The 17584-nt window shown below is 42.9% G+C and overlaps 1 pseudogene; it reads left to right on the top strand.

Moving 5' to 3' along the window:
• The first annotated feature begins 1986 nt into the window (after nt 1-1986).
• On the top strand, nt 1987-17028 carry LOC135545464 (glutathione peroxidase 3-like; annotated as a pseudogene).
• Nucleotides 17029-17584: the final 556 nt, after the last annotated feature.

Below are 17584 nucleotides of genomic sequence, written 5' to 3'. Positions count from 1 at the left end.
CAGATGTGATATTTGGCATTCAGGCCAAAGAGTCTTGGTTTCATCAGACCAGTGAATCTTGTTTCTCAGGGTCTGAGAGTCCTTTTGGTAAACTCCAAGTGGGCTGTTATGTGCCTTTTACTGAGGAGTGGCTTCCATCTGGCCACTCTACCATAAAGGCCTAATTGGTGGGTACGGTTTCTGGAAACATAAGGATTATATCTTTCACATTAGCAAAATGTTAAATTACTTGAATTACTACACATAGGGTTAGTGTTCCAACACAGCGATAACTCCATGTTTACATCACTTGTTTAAGGAAGACACAGGCAGCCATCAGTGGTAATTAGCTATCTGGCATGCTCTGAACATCTGTGTGCCAGCTAACTGGAGGCCCACACAGTATAGGAATCTGTGCCAAACTGCTACAGTTGGTGTAATATATTTTTACTTTAAAGATGATTTTGAAATCATCACTTTCGAAAACCAGTTTGAAAACGATGATTATTGACATTTCTAAACGTTAACACACCGTCTGAATTGTAGTTCAAAATAATCTTTAAAGTAAAAATATATTACACCAATTGTAGCCGTGGGCGGATGTCACCGCTGAAAACACTACATACGGAGAAGAAAGGTTCTGTCGTTCTGCCACTGAACGAGGCAGTGTTCGTAGGCCATCATTGTAAATAATAATTTGTTCTTAACCTAGTTAAATAAAATACATTATAAACATGGGTGGGTGAAATGATAGTTATAGTGAATAAATTAAATTATAGTGAATAACTGAAATTATAGTGAATAACAAACCAGTATTTACCTGGGTTAGTCATTTGCCTTCGGAGGAGGCTCATAGGCAAAAAAAATACGCATGGAATTCATGATCTGCTCTAGTGACAAAAGAAACTTCCCTGGTGGCGCAGAGGATGACAGACCTGCCTTGGGAACCAAACATTGCAGGTTTAAACCCTATGTACAGATCGTCAATATATGAAGTGTAAAGGAAAATATGTTTTTTGTTTGTAGGATTAAATGCTGTCCAAATGTCCATCGTGTTTTGGGAACAATCTCGTCGTCATGTCCACATATTCCCACAACCGAATGAAACAACATTCTGGGAACCTTTAAAGACTGACAACATGTGTTCTGGAAACGTTCTTGTAAAGTCAGGTGAATGGTTTTTTTTTACCCTAAAAGAAACTGGATCGTTTTTTTGTGTTTTGGGAACATATATTTTGTGATGTCCTCACATTGTTCTCACCAAACTGTTCCCAAAACATAATGAAACATTATAGGAACCTTTTAAAGAACTGAGCTAATTGTGTTCTAAGAATATTCTTGCAATAACAGACAAATGTTCTATACAAACAATCTATAATCATCACCATGACTGGACAGTTTTTTTTTTGTCTAATGAGAACATTTGCCCATTCCTAACAAATGTTCTAGAAACGTTCAATAGGCTCAGCTCACCATGGTAACAGCAGAAAACTGAAGGAGGCAGTTAAATATATATATATATTTATTTTGCCATGTTGGCAAGACATTAGTGACATGAAGTATTCTGGTAGGCCTACTTCTCCCAACACATTATGGTTGCTTATTTAGTAGAATTAATGAATTGTAAATGTATCTCTTCCACATCAAACATGGTGATGATGATAGACATCAGATTTTGATTAGAAGAGAAAAGACTAAAAATAACTGGTGATGTGCTGCTGTGAGTAGCGTGTGGTGACTGACCTCTCTCGATATCTATTTTGTCATTTGTCAGTGTGTGTGGTGACTGACCTCTCTCGATATCTATTTTGTCATTTGTCAGTGTGTGGCAACTGACCTCTTTGGATATCTACTCTATGTCAAAAGGCAGTCTTCAGCACTATAAAAGTGATAAATAACAACACGAACCCCAGTGAGAGAAGAAAAAACCCATTGGAGACTGGGCTCTGGATTTGTATTGGCTGAGAGTGAAATGTGCGTCAGCTTGTTGTCACTGCGTGGAGAGATCACACTGAATAGAGAATAGATGATTAACCAGGTCCCAGGGGAAGGAGAAGGAGCAGACAGGTCCCTCTCACTTTCACGATGCGGGGCATGCAGGAGAGTATGTGGGTCCTACCTCTGGTTCTACTGGGGCTGTTAAAGCCCTGGGCTGCAGGCGACTCACTCAGTCAGGTAATTTCCCTTCTGCAAATTGATTAATATATTATATAGCCTAGTGATATTACGATTGACACAATATCATTTCATTTGAAAAATATGGTTGGGAGAACTAAATTGCTACATAGGCTAATATATTACAGGTGGCACTTTGTTTTTATCGTTTTGGTGTAGTCAGTTATGATTCTGTTTATTTCACAATCCAGTGGTTGCTGTAAAATTTATTATTTCTATCGGGGGACTAAACATTGACTTATCCGTGGAGCGTCGCGCGAACCATTACGCAAAACTCGCCTGTTATCTTACTATCATTGTAAGTGACACGTCGTTGGAATGGACGTTTCCAGAAAACCCCTGGCCACCTGAGAATCGTAAAAAAACAAAAAAAACACCATCCGACAGATACAATTAGGGCTGACCCTGTTTAGTCGACTAGCTGATTATTTGGTCAATAAACTGTTGGCCGACTGAGATTTTTTTTTTTTGTCAAGCAGTCGCAATTTATTTTATTTTTCATGGCACATGAGATACCTTTCCTGACAGATTTACAGTCCGTGAAGCCCGCGTTCCGCGAGACTATTTGTCTTGGTAGCCAAGCTATTTGATAAAATGCATCAAATAAGTGAAATTGCATTCGTTTTTCAATTGCATTGCTTTTCCATAAGTGACTACTGCTTTGGACCTGACACCGTTTGTGAGAGTATTCCTTAGGCCTACAGTAAGCCTGTGTGTGAAGATTATTATAATTTAAAATGTTGAGTCAGTAAGGTGAGTGCGGCTAAAATGTACAAGGCACGTCTCTCTCCAGAGTGCGCTCTCTCCCGCCATTTCACTCGCATTCATTGTTTCATAACTTAATTGTGCGAATCTACAATGTTTGTTTGGTTACGTAATTTATCCAATATACACTACATGACCAAAAGTATGTGGACACCTGCTCGTCGAACATCTCATTCAAATATCGTGGGCATTAAAATGGTGTTGGTCCCCCCTTTGCTGCTATAAAAGCCTCTACTCTTCTGGGAAGGCTTTCCACTTGATGCTGGAACATTACTGGTGTGACTTGCTTCCATTATGCCACGAGCATTAGTGAGGTTGGGCACTGATGTTGGGCGATTAGGCCTGTTCTAGCAGTCACCGTTCCAATTCATCACACAGGTGTTTGATGGTGTTGAGGTCATGTCTCTGTGCAGGCCAGTCAAGTTCTTCCACACCGATCTCTACAATTAATTTCTGTATGGACCAAGCTTTGTGCATGGGGGGCATTGTCATGCTGAAACAGGAAAAGGCCTTCCCCAAACTGTTGCCACAAAGTTGGAAGCACAGAATCATCTAGAATGTGATTGTATGCTGTAGCGTAAAGACTTCCCTTCACTGGAACTAAGGGGCCTAGGCCAAACCATGGAAAACAGCCCCAGACATGATTACTCCACAAAACTTTACAGTTGGCACTATGCATTTGGGTAGGTAGCGTTCTCCTAAGCATCCGCCAAACCCAGATTCATCTGTCAGACTGCCAGATGGTGAAGCGTGAGTCATCACTCCAGACAGAGAACGCGTTTCCACTGCTCCGGAGTCCAAAGAACGGTACCGTTCTGGCAGCTTGAAGTGGACTACCACTTCCCTTTCTGAGCCGTTGTTGCTCCTAGACGTTTCCACTTCACAATAACAGCACTTACAGTTGACCTGGACAGCTCTAGCAGGGCAGAAATTTGACAAACTGACTTGTTGGAAAGGTGGCATTATATGATGGTGCCACGTTCAAAGTCACTGAGCTCTCCAGTACGGCCATTTTACTGCCAATATTTGTCTATGGAGATTGCATGGCGGTGTGCATTTTTGTTTTTACACCTATCAACAACAGGTGTGGCTGAAATAGCAGAATCCACTAATTTGAAGGGGTGTCCACATACGTATATATATATGGTATATATATATAGTGTACAGTCCTTTACCATTCTCATTGTGGACACTTTTGAGCTCACAACCTACAGTGCCTTGCAAAAGTATTCATCCCCTTGGCGTTTTTCCTATTTTGTTGCATTACAACCTGTAATTTAAACAACCTGTAATTTAGATTTTTATTTGGATTTCATGTAATGGACATACACAAAATAGTCCAAATTGGTGAAGTGAAATGAAAAAAAAGGACTTGTTTCAAAAATGAGAAAAAATAGAAAAAGTGGGAGTATGTCTTCGGAAATATGTATTCACCCCCTTTGCTATGAAGCCCCTAAATAAGATATCATGCAAACAATTACCTTCAGAAGTCACATAATTAGTTAAATAAAGTTCACCTGTGTGTAATCTAAGTGCCACATGATCTGTCACATGATCTCAGTATATATACACCTGTTCTGAAAGGCCCCAGAGTCTGCAACACCACTAAGCAAGGGGCACCACCAAGCAAGCGGGACTATGAAGACCAAGGAGCTCGCCAAACAGGTCAGGGAAAAAGTTGTGGAGAAGTACAGATCAAGGTTGGGTTATAAAAAAATAACCGAAACTTTAAACATCCCATGGAGCACCATTAAATCCATTATTAAAACATGGAAAGAATACGGCCCCACAACAAACCTGCCAAGAGAGGGCCAACCACCAAACTCACAGACCAGGCAAGGAGGGCCTTAATCAGAGAGGCAACAAAGAGTCTAAAGATAACCCAGAAAGAGCTGCAAAGCTCCACAGCGGAGATTGGAATATCTGTCCATAGGACCACTTTAAGCCGTACACTCCACAGAGCTGGGCTTTACGGAAGAGTGGCCAGAAGAAAATAAGCAAACATGTTTGGTGTTTGCCAAAAGGCATGTTGGAGACTCCCCAAACATATGAAAGAAGGTACTCTGGTCAGATTTGTTTTTTTGGCCATCAAGGAAAATACTATGTCTGGCGCAAACTCAACACCTCTCATCACCCCAAGAACACCATCCCTACAGTGAAGCATGATGGTGGCAGCATCATGCTGTGGGGATGTTTTTCATTGGCAGGGATTGGGAAACTGGTCAGAATTGAAGGAATGATGGATGGCGTTAAATATAGGGAAATTCTTGAGGGAAACCTGTTTCAGTCTTCCATAGATTTGAGACTGGGATGGCTCACCTTCCAGCAGGACAATGACCCCAAGCATACTGCTAAAGCAACACTCGAGTGGTTTAAGGGGAAACATTTAAATGTCTTGGAATGGCCTAGTCAAACCCCAGACTTCAATCCAATTGAGAAGATTGCCAGGCCAGTGTGGCGAGGTGGAATAGACCGCACTGGGCTGTGCTGGCGAACCGGGGACACCATGCGTAGGTCTGGTGCCATGTACCCCGGTATGGTTCTCAATCAGAGGCAGGTGTCGTTAGTTGTCTCTGATTGAGAATCATACTTAGGTAGCCTTTTTCCACGTGTTTCGTGGTTGATATATTTTCAGTTTCAGTGTTTGCACCATTCGGGACTCTTTCGGTTTTCATTTTGTTTCTCTTGTTCTTTTTGTATTCTGTATTCATTCTCATTAAATTACATTATGGATACATACCACGCTGCATTTTGGTCCTCCGATCCTTCCTACTACTCCTCCTCAGAAGAGGAAGAAGAAAGCCGTTCCAGAGGGCAACTCTGAGGGCCCAGAATAGTTAATACAATGTTGCAAGTTCGATAGCCTTGTTCAAGCCAGACCCAGTTGATAGTTGATACAATATTTGAAGTTCATTGCAGACAGGAATAGAGAGAGAAATGCAGTTGAAGAACATGAACAAACCCCCATGCTTAGCCAATGTGATTTATAGGATAGATTTTCTACTTGCAATATTTTTATTTGTTGGCTTTATTTAGGCTAATTTTACCTAGTTGGCAATAGAACAGATACGTTATTATAATTGAAATTAAATTGTTCCACGAAAATGTGCACATGAAAATCATAACTGGTTTGGTAGAAATGGTAAGATAAATTGGCATTCCACATGAAAAAGGTTGCCGACCCCTAGTGTAGCCTATTACCCACACCGTCAGGAGCGTATTGACAGGCCAGCAGCAGCGGGAGGAGGGGGGGGGAATACCTTTTTCTTCTTCTGGTTATCTTGATCTCTGGCTCCCTCTTGAGTCATTTATGTGTTTATTATTCCATCCAACGTGCTGAAAGCGCGTGTAATTCGGTCAAGGGCCAAGTGTCTGCGGGTTTTCGGTCTTCCCCTGTGGTTGATTGATGAATTAAGGTCACTGATTAGTAAGGAAATCACCTGGTTGTCGAAGTCTTAATTGAAAGGAAAAAACAAAAACCAGCAGACACGAGGCTCTCCATGGAATGAGTTTGACATCCCCTGGTTTAAAGCATCAGACAAGCTCAATGCATATATAATACAACACATAGGGTGTGTGTGTGTGTATATATATGTGTGTGTATATATATGTGTGTGTATATATATATGTGTGTGTATATATATATGTGTGTGTGTATATATATATATGTGTATGTATATATATATATAATATATGGAAAAATCTATTGGTCGAAAGAACAGACGACACTCGGTTGACCAAGATGTATTTTAGTCGAGGACAACCCTAGACAGACAACCCTAGACAGACAACCCTAGACAGACAACCCTAGACAGACAACCCTAGACAGATAAATACACATTATTCATTATGTACAGAAAGTAGAATACTAGTGGTTACATTCTTGGTCAATTAGGAGGCACATATATCACTATTGGATGTCATTGATTAGTTTAGATTTTTTTGTTGAAGATTGAAAACTGGTTCTATGTGTTTTGACCTATTTTCTAAAGACGAACAGCTGATAGCACCACAAGAAAGTAAATGCATAAATAAACACACTTCAGGGAAAATGGCTTCACAGCAGAGAATATGCATAACCCATTTAAATGTGTGTGTGTGTGTGTGTGTGTGTTGATCCTCAGGTGTGTGACCCATCTAAAGATGGCACGATCTATAACTACAAAGCTAAGACACTGAATGGGAGTCGTTCAGTCTCCCTCAGTGAGTACATGGGGAAGACCGTCCTTTTCGTCAACGTAGCCACTTACTGAGGACTCACCTTCCAGTACCTGGGTAAGACTGTCTGGTTTAAGACTAACATTATAACAGTATACTAACAGTGGAGTTAGCAGAATGCAGTAGGCTAACAGTGGAGTTAGCAGAATGCAGTAGGCTAACAGTGGAGGGTAGCAGAATGCAGTAGGCTAACAGTGGAGTTAGCAGAATGCAGTAGGCTAACAGTGGAGTTAGCAGAATGCAGTAGGCTAACAGTGGAGTTAGCAGAATGCAGTAGGCTAACAGTGGAGTTAGCAGAATGCAGTAGGCTAACAGAATGCAGTAGGCTAAGAGTGGAGTTAGCAGAATGCAGTAGGCTAACAGTGGAGTTAGCAGAATGCAGTAGGTGGAGTTAGCAGAATGCAGTAGGCTAAGAGTGGAGTTAGCAGAATGCAGTAGGCTAAGAGTGGAGTTAGCAGAATGCAGTAGGCTAAGAGTGGAGTTAGCAGAATGCAGTAGGCTAACAGTGGAGTTAGCAGAATGCATTCTGCTAACTCGAGGTTTCACAGTAGACTGGCCCCACGCTTATAGTCTTGGGCGGTATACCGTTTATACCGTATACCGGGGTATTTCAAAATACCAGGCTGTATGATTTTCAATACCGACATGCGTGCTACGCCACTGCTTATAACTAAGAGATCTAATAAATATATTCATAGATATAATCAAATCCTCTTATATCCAGGTCAGGGCTCCAGCTATGCATCTGCTTTGCTAACCAACTAGCTAAGTGACTAGATGTCAAGATCAAGCTTCTTGATTATTGTAGCAGACATTCAATCCCCTCCTGGTTCAAGATGCCTGTTGCCTATAAATCGTTTTTTTAATAGCACCGCTTGTGTGCAAATTCAATACTACCGTATAGCCTGGTATGGCACAGGAAACATGAACATCTGGATACAGCCCAACCTTACCCGCACTTCATTTAATCCCCAAAACCATGTAAATCCCTCTTACAATGAGCAAGTCCATACATAGACTAACAGGCTTGACTGACTGAGGCCTGGATTCAACCCGATCAAGCGTTAACCGACGATATAGCTGACGTTTTGGCTGTGTTGGAGGTGGGAACTGCTTTGGAGCTGTCCGATCGGTGAGCTGCTGCTCTTGTAATCATTGTCAGGAAGCCACACCCAGAAGGAGGAAGTGTACAGGCTATATAGAAATAATGACGTTCTAATTGAAAAATCATTAAACAAAATCATGAGGATTTCTATCAGCCTAATGGAGGTGCAGATTACATCTCACATTCCAGTGTTGGAGATTGTAAACAAAGGCTCTTATTAATGCGACTCCATGCGGCCAATGGCAATGTCCGCTTTAGGTATAATGCCGGGAGCCGCTTGTGGATTTGACAGAGCTAACGCAGTTTCAACTCACGACACATTTCCAAACAACCGCAATGCAGATGTCGGTTCTGATCCTAGGAATGGAGCCCCTAGAGTGCTCTGCAACAAAGACAAAGGCTCGTCCATGTGTGACCAGAACAGGGGAACTGCAGTATACGCCCTACTTTAATGTACGTTGTTCAGAAATCTGATGTTTGACCTCAAGCTACCCGAGGGGTTTATCGGATTGATCTTGTTGTTGTGTCATCTTTCTATTATAAAACCTTTAATCCAGCTGTGTGTGTGTGTGTGTGTGTGTGTGTGTGTGTGTGTGTGTGTGTGTGTGTGTGTGTGTGTGTGTGTGTGTGTGTGTCATCTAATCAGAGTTGAATGCACTACATGAGGAGATGAAGGATTATGGGTTTACCATTCTCGGGTTCCCCTCCAATCAGTTTGGAAAACAGGAGCCAGGAGAAAATCATGAGATTCTGGCCACTCTAAAGTAAGTATTGTTAGTCTCTCAAAGACCCTTTAACAATTGAACAGTCATTAAAATACATATAAAGTGGTCTAATGTATATGATATACTGTACATTACCAATGTGTTTTATTATGAAGGTGAAATAAACCTGAAACTAATGCAAGTGTCTTGCATGCCAATAAAGGCAAACCCTCTGTCAATCAACAGAGCTTCATTTAGTTTGGGAAAAACATCCCAGGATTGGGAGATCAGATTCTGAGATGCGATATACAGATCCCTGAAGTATAGCTCGCTCTGAGAATAAGCAACATTCCTATGGTATCTGGTCCCTCTAGCCCACCTTAGACTCTACTCCTGGCCAGCTTAAATCCCATGTTCACCAGACGGTTAACCCTGGTTTCACCAGTGTCTGCCTCCAGTATATTTGGGTTTATAACCTGGGTTGTTAACCTCTAGTAAAAGCAGAGATTGTATGTTTAAGATGCTTAACAGTGTTGTGGTTTGTGTTCGTGTCACATAGTCTGTCTATCTAGGGCAGGAGCTTAGTGAGTTTGGCACCCATTAAAAAGGTCCTTTATGTTCTCAAAAGCATGTCTAGCCAGTGTTTGTGTCCCAAATGGCCCCCTATTCCCTAAATAGCGTGCTACTTTTGACAAGAGCATTATGAGGCCTGGTCAGAGCATTATGGAGCCTGGTCAGATCCTTATGGGGCCTGGTCAGAGCCTTATGGGGCCTGGTCCGATCGTTATGGGGCCTGTTATAGGGCCTGGTCAGATCCTTATGGGGCCTGGTCAGAGCCTGGTCAGAGCCTTATGGGGCCTGGTCAGATCCTTATGGGGCCTGGTCAGAGCCTTATGGGGCCTGGTCAGATCCTTATGGGGCCTGTTATAGGGCCTGGTCAGATCCTTATGGGGCCTGGTCAGATCCTTATGGGCCCTGGTCAGATCCTTATGGGGCCTGGTCAGATCCTTATGGGGCCTGGTCAGATCCTTATGGGGCCTGGTCAGATTTGAGAGCCTTAAGAGATCATTATGAGGCCTGGTCAGAGCCTTATGGGGCCTGGTCAGATCCTTATGGAGCCTGGTCAGAGCCTGGTCAGATCCTTATGGGGCCTGGTCAGATCCTTATGGGCCCTGGTCAGATCCTTATGGGGCCTGGTCAGATCCTTATGGGGCCTGGTCAGATCCTTATGGGGCCTGGTCAGTACCTTATGGGCCCTGGTCAAAAGTAGGGGACTATATAGGGATTAGAGTACAATTTGGGAGGCAGCCCAGTGATAAGTGCATCTCTCTCTCTCCTTGGGTTCCAGGCATGTCCGACCAGGAAATGGATTTGTTCCAAACTTCCTGCTGTTCCAGAGGGGGGATGTGAACGGAGACACAGAACAAGGAGTCTACACTTTCCTTAAAGTAAGCAAGTGTTTAGAGAAAGTGTTCAGGAAACGCACTCAATATTCCCAGGTTTTCCAGAAATCCCAAAACCTTCAACCAGGACTTCTGGAAAACTTTCCAATGTTTAAGTTATCAGAAACAAGTTGACTGATTGTTGTCATCCTAGTGTACAGTGAAGTCAATAACACTTTGTGGGAGATTTACCTGGTCAGATTCCCACTATAATCCTGACTGAATTATTGGACAGATACTGTGGCAGTGACAGCTGGCAAAATCACCCTGTAACAGAAACGGAACTGGGTTACACAGAGAGAATTATACTGTAACATTCACTGTGTCTATTGGGTACAGACATTGTTTTTAATAGGTTACTAACAGTAAAGACATGTCATTTAATGGTACAAATGTATTACATTTTTATTGTGGCATGAACACAACCAGTCATGATGGTTTCATCTGATTGTCAAATAAATCACTTCAAAAAGTAGGCTACCTCTGGGTGCTCACGTTCGTCCACTCCAAATAATCCCAGCATCCAAACAGTGCACTGTGCACGTGCAATTTAATGAATGGAAAGAGACCTCTGCTACAAACAGGGTCATTTGTATTTCGTATTTGGGGTTCTTATGGCTCCCCATTAGTTCCTGTCAAGGCAGCAGCTGCTCTTCCTGGGGTTTATTATGGATCCCCATTAGTTCCTGCCATGGCAGCAGCTACTCTTCCTGGGGTTTATTATGGATCCCCATTAGTTCCTGCCATGGCAGCAGCTACTCTTCCTGGGGTTTATTATGGATCCCCATTAGTTCCTGCCAAGGCAGCAGCTACTCTTCCTGGGGTTTATTCTGTTCCTGTCAAGATCTCTTCCTGGGGTTTATTATGGATCCCCATTAGTTCCTGCCAAGGCAGCAGCTACTCTTCCTGGGGTTTATTATGGATCCCCATTAGTTCCTCCCAAGGCAGCAGCTACTCTTCCTGGGGTTTATTATGGATCCCCATTAGTTCCTGCCAAGGCAGCAGCTACTCTTCCTGGGGTTTATTAGAGATCCCCATTAGTTCCTGCCAAGGCAGCAGCTACTCTTCCTGGGGTCCAGCAACATTAAAGCAGTTATATACAGTTTAAAATATGACATGACATTACATTTCATAACATTTTACCCAACACATTTAGTGTGTTCCCTCAGGCCTCTACTCTACTACAACATATCTACAATACAACACCCATGTGCACATGTGTGTAGAGTGTGTCTTATGTGTGTGTCTCTTCACAGTCCCCGCTGTTTCATAAGGGGTATTTTGTCATTTTTTAAATCAAATTTTACCGCTTGCATCAGTTAGCTGATGTGGAATAGAGTTCCATGTAGTCATGGCTCTATGTAATACTGTGTGTCTCCCATAGTCTGTTCTGGACTTGGAGATTGTGAATATATCTTTGGTGGCATGTCTTGTGGGTTATGGGTGTCTGAGCTGTGTGCTGGTTGTTTAAACAGACAGCTTGGTGCATTCAGCATGTCAACACTTCTTACAAATACAAGTAGTGATGAAGTCAATCTCTACTCCACTTTCAGCCATGAGAGATTGACATACATATTATTAATGTTAGCTCTATGTGTACATTTAAGGGCCAGCTGTGTTGCCCTGTTCTGAGACAGGTGTAATTTTTCGAGATCCCTCTTTGTGGCACCTGACCACACTACTGAACAGTAGTCCAGGTGTGGAAAAAAACTAGAGCCTGTAGGACCTGGCTTGTTGATAGTTCTGTTAAGAAAGTAGAGAAGCGCTTTATTATGGACAGACAACTGTAATGACATTCAGCAGGTGTCATTAGGCCTACAACACTGGCTGTATTCATGGTTGCCAAGGGAAACCATGCTTAACCAAAAATGTGAACAAGAAAAAGCGTCAGAGCGAGCGAAACAGCACCCCTGTGAACAAGAAAAAAAGAGTATGACTTGGGATCCTTCCTGTAGCTCTCATAACATCCTTCTGATAGGACAACATAACCTGCCCAACGGTAGTTCTAACCCCGTCTTCTAGAACTGTTCTAACCCTGTCTTCTAGAACTGTTCTAACCCTGTCTTCTAGAACTGTTCTAACCCTTTTTAGAACTGTTCCATAACCCACCCTTCTAGAACTGTTCTAACCCTCTCAGAACTGTTCTACTCTGGTTCTACAAAACCCCCTCTTCTAGAACTGTTCTAACCCTGAACTGTTCTAACCCCCTCTTCTAGGAACTGATCCTTCTAGAACTGTTCTAACCCTTTAACCCCGCTCTCTGTTCTAACCCTAAACATCCTTCTGAACTGGTCTAGGACTGTTCTAACATAAACTGTTCTAACCCTTTAACCCCCTCTTCTAGAATTGTTCCCAACCCCCTCTTCTAGAACTGTAACCCTTTAACCCCGTTCTAAACCCCCTGTCTTCTAGAACTGTTCTAAAACCCCCTGAACTCTTTTAACTCTTCTAGAACTGTTCTAACCCTTTAAACCCCTCTTCTAGAACTGTTCTAACCCTATAAACCCCCTCTTCTAGAACTGTTCTAACCCTATAACCCACCCTTCTAGAACTGTTCTAACCCTGTCTTCTAGAACTGTTCTAACCCTGTCTTCTAGAACTGTTCTAACCCTATAAACCCCCTCTTCTAGAACTGTTCTAACCCTATAAACCCCCTCTTCTAGAACTGTTCTAACCCTATAACCCAGAACCTAACTTCTAGAACTGTTCTAACCCTATAAACCCCCTTTCTAGAACTGTTCTAACCCTAACCCCTCTTCTAGAACTGTTCTAACCCTAACCCCGTAGAACTGTTCTAACCCTTTAACCCCGTTTCTAGAACTGTTCTAACCCCCTATAACCCCCTCTTCTAGAACTGTTCTAACCCTATAACCCCCTTCTAGAACTGTTCTAACCCTTTAACCCCGTCTTCTAGAACTGTTCTAACCCTATAACCCCCTCTTCTAGAACTGTTCTAACCCTATAACCCCCTCTTCTAGAACTGTTCTAACCCTCCCCCTTCTAGAACTGTTCTAACCCTATAAACCCTCTCTTCTAGAACTGTTCTAACCCTAGAACTAACCCTTTAACCCCCTCTTCTAGAACTGTTCTAACCCTTTAACCCCTCTTCTAGAACTGTTCTTCTAGAACTGTTCTAACCCTTTAACCCCCTTCTAGAACTGTTCTAACCCTTTAACCCCGAGAACTGTTCCCTAAAACCCCCTTTCTAGAACTGTTCCCCTTTAAACCCCTTTCTAGAACTGTTCTAACCCTTTAGAACTGTTCCCCTTTAACCCCCTCTTCTAGAACTCTTCTAGAACTGTTCTAACCCTTTAAACTGTTCCCCTATAAACCCCCTCTTCTAGAACTCTTCTAGAACTGTTCTAACCCTTAAACCCCTCTTCTAGAACTGTTCTAACCCTATAAACCCCCTCTTCTAGAACTGTTCTAACCCTGTCTTCTAGAACTGTTCTAACCCTATAAACCCCCTCTTCTAGAACTGTTCTAACCCTATAAACCCCCTCTTCTAGAACTGTTCTAACTAACCCCTCTTCTAGAACTGTTCCCTAACCCTAGAACTGTTCTAACCCCTTAAACCCCCTCTTCTAGAACTGTTCTAACCTCCTCTTCTAGAACTGTTCTAACCCTAACCCCCTAGAACTGTTCTAACCCTTTAACCCCGTCTTCTAGAACTGTTCTAACCCTTTAACCCCCTCTTCTAGAACTGTTCTAACCCTTTAACCCCGTAAACTGTTCCCCCCCTCTTCTAGAACTGTTCTAACCCTATAAACTGTTCTAACCCTTTAACTTCTAGAACTGAACTTCTAACCCTATAAACCCCTCTTCTAACCCTATAACCCCTCTTCTAGAACTGTTCTAACCCTTTAACCCCCTCTTCTAGAACTGTTCTAACCCTATAAACCCCCTCTTCTAGAACTGTTCTAACCCTTAAACCCCCTCTTCTAGAACTGTTCTAACCCTATAACCCCCTCTTCTAGAACTGTTCTAACCCTTTCACCCCGTCTTCTAGACCTGTTAACCCTTTAACCCCATCTTCTAGAACTGTTCTAACCCTTTTTTTAAATTATTATTTTTTTTATTTCACCTTTATTTAACCAGGTAGGCTAGTTGAGAACAAATTCTCATTTGCAACTGCGACCTGGCCAAGATAAAGCATAGCAGTGTGAACAGACAACAGAGTTACACATTGAGTAAACAATAAACTTGTCAATAACACAGTAGATAAAAAGGGTCTATATACATTGTGTGCAAAAGGCATGAGGAGGTAGGCAAATAATTACAATTTTGCAGATTAACACTGGAGTGATAAATGATCAGATGGTCATGTACAGGTAGAGATATTGATGTGCAAAAGAGCAGAAAAGTAAATAAATAAAAACAGTATGGAGATGAGGTAGGTATAATTGGGTGGGCTATTTACCGATAAGACTATGTACAGCTGCAGCGATTGGTTAGCTGCTCAGATAGCAGATGTTTGAAGTTGGTGAGGGAGATAAAAGTCTCCAACTTCAGCGATTTTTGCAATTCGTTCCAGTCACAGGCAGCAGAAAACTGGAACGAAAGGCGGCCAAATGAGGTGTTGGCTTTATGGCCGATCAGTGAGATACACCTGCTGGAGCGCGTGCTACGGGTGTTGCCATCGTGACCAGTGAACTGAGATAAGGCGGGGCTTTACCTAGCATGGACTTGTAGATGACCTGGAACCAGTGGGTCTGGCGACGAATATGGAGCGAGGGCCAGCCGACTAGAGCATACAAGTCGCAGTGGTGGGTGGTATAAGGTGCTTTAGTGACAAAACGGATGGCACTGTGATAAACTGCATCCAGTTTGCTGAGTAGAGTGTTGGAAGCTATTTTGTAGATGACGTCGCCGAAGTCGAGGATCGGTAGGATAGTCAGTTTTACTAGGGTAAGTTTGGCGGCATGAGTGAAGGAGGCTTTGTTGTGGAATAGAAAGCCGATTCTGGATTTGATTTTCGATTGGAGATGTTTGATATGAGTCTGGAAGGAGAGTTTACAGTCAAGCCAGACACCTAGGCGTTTAAGAGCAGTTGGAGGCCACGGAAGGAGTGTTGTATGGCATTGAAGCTTGTTTGGAGGTTAGATAGCACAGTGTCCAAGGACGGGCCGGAAGTATATAGAATGGTGTCGTGTGCGTAGAGGTGGATCTGTTGGCCGAGGTTGGAGTAGCCAGACGGAAGGCATGGCCAGCCGTTGAGAAATGCTTGTTGAAGTTTTCGATAATCATGGATTTATTGGTGGTGACCGTGTTACCTAGCCTCAGTGCAGTGGGCAGCTGGGAGGAGGTGCTCTTGTTCTCCATGGACTTCACAGTGTCCCAGAACTTTTTGGAGTTGGAGCTACAGGATGCAAATTTCTGCCTGAAGAAACTGGCCTTAGCTTTCCTGACTGACTGAGTGTATTGGTTCCTGACTTCCCTGAACAGAACACCCTATAACCCTCTCTTCTAGAACTGTTCTAACCCTATAACCCCCTCTTCTAGAACTGTTCTAACCCTATAAACCCCCTCTTCTAGAACTGTTCTAACCCTATAACCCCCTCTTCTAGAACTGTTCTAACCCTTTAACCTGTCTTCTAGGACTGTTCTAACACTATAAACCCCTCTTCTAGAATTGTTCTAACCCTATCTTCTAGAACTGTTCTAACCCTATAACCCTGTCTTCTAGAACTCCTGCCCGCCAGTAGGGGACAGCTTTGGGAACCCCACCAACAGGCTGTTCTGGGAGCCCCTGAAGATCAACGACATCAAGTGGAACTTTGAGAAGATCCTGGTCGGACCGGATGGGAAGCCCGTGATGAGGTGGTTCCCCCGGGTCCCAGTGTCTGAGGTTCGGGAGGACATCCTCAAATACTTCCGTCAACTCTTCTCCCAGTCCACCCAGCAGAACATTGACTAAGATTTTGTGTCCCAAATGGCACCCTAATCCCAAGATAGTGCACTACTGGAAATTCTCCAATTCACCAGGGCCCACAGGGCTCTGGTCAAAAGTAGTGCACTATATTGGGAATATGGTGCCATTTAGGATGCAGCCTGTGTTATCAGGGCTGGGGTCGATTCCATTTCAGTGGAGTAAATTCCTGTATTGAAATTCTGCCTACAGATTTATTAGATTCAGCTTTTAGGTACATGAAAACACAGTGGACTGGTGTCCAGGGTCCAGATTACACCTCTTTTTGGACTAAAAATCACTTTCAATGGAAATTCTCCAATGAGTATGCTGTCATTTTATTCCAAGAATAGGCTTAATCTGGATCAAGGAAACCAATGTCATGTAACACTTTTTCCCCATCCTTGTCAAAAACCTCTGACAAGCCATGTATGTGTAGACTAGAACATCATTCAACTGATTTGTAGAAGAAAATGTCAATCAATTCAAATGAACGGCTGGCTGTGGTGGTAGTGGGTAAGGGTCGCTGGTCGTAGAGGAGGTGGCATGTTGTATGAAGGTGAGGCTTGAAAACAGCGAGTCTGTGGTGCCAAACCTGAGTTCTAGGGTCCAGGCCAGTCCTTCAGTGCATTCAGGCTGGGCCTGGTAACCCTGGGAGCCATGTTACCTCCTGGTCTTGCCACCCACTGCTGCTGCCTGACTAATTAATGTCAATAAATCATGTCAGTATAACATGGTGCCAAGTTCTTCCTGTAAACGATGATGAACTGTGGTGTGTGGCCACTCAAATGCTTTCACCAAATGTCTAGCTCAACAAAGAAAACTTTGGTGGTCATCTTAATTTTTTAGAGTAAGATGTACAAAGACATTTAGGATATGTTTATTAAGCCAGTTTAAATACAAAAGTCTCATCACATTAGTAATGTGCTTTTGGCCTCCTGCAAACACTCCAGAACTACAAACTAGAAAAAAAAACCACTGCCAGAGGGGAGGGATAAAAACCAAGGCATTCCTTTCAAAGAGCAATTCAACCATTCTGGAATCTAACGTCTTTAAAAAAATAAGTCTGATCCAACTGGATTTACAGTGAACATTGTGAGGTAACACCCAGTCTGAATGCAACACACACTAAAGGTTTAGAATACCCATACATATGCAATCCTATGTGGTTTTGATTCAGGAGATGAGTTCACCACCAAACCGAATCACACATCAGAAGGATTGGTGGCTCTAGGGGTAGTGACCAACCCCTCGCCCCTTAAAACTCCAGACACCGGGGAAGATATCA

Source organism: Oncorhynchus masou, chromosome 9 (genome assembly GCF_036934945.1).
Source record: "Oncorhynchus masou masou isolate Uvic2021 chromosome 9, UVic_Omas_1.1, whole genome shotgun sequence".
NCBI lineage: Eukaryota > Metazoa > Chordata > Actinopteri > Salmoniformes > Salmonidae > Oncorhynchus > Oncorhynchus masou.
This window is presented reverse-complemented; position numbering and strand designations above follow the sequence as displayed.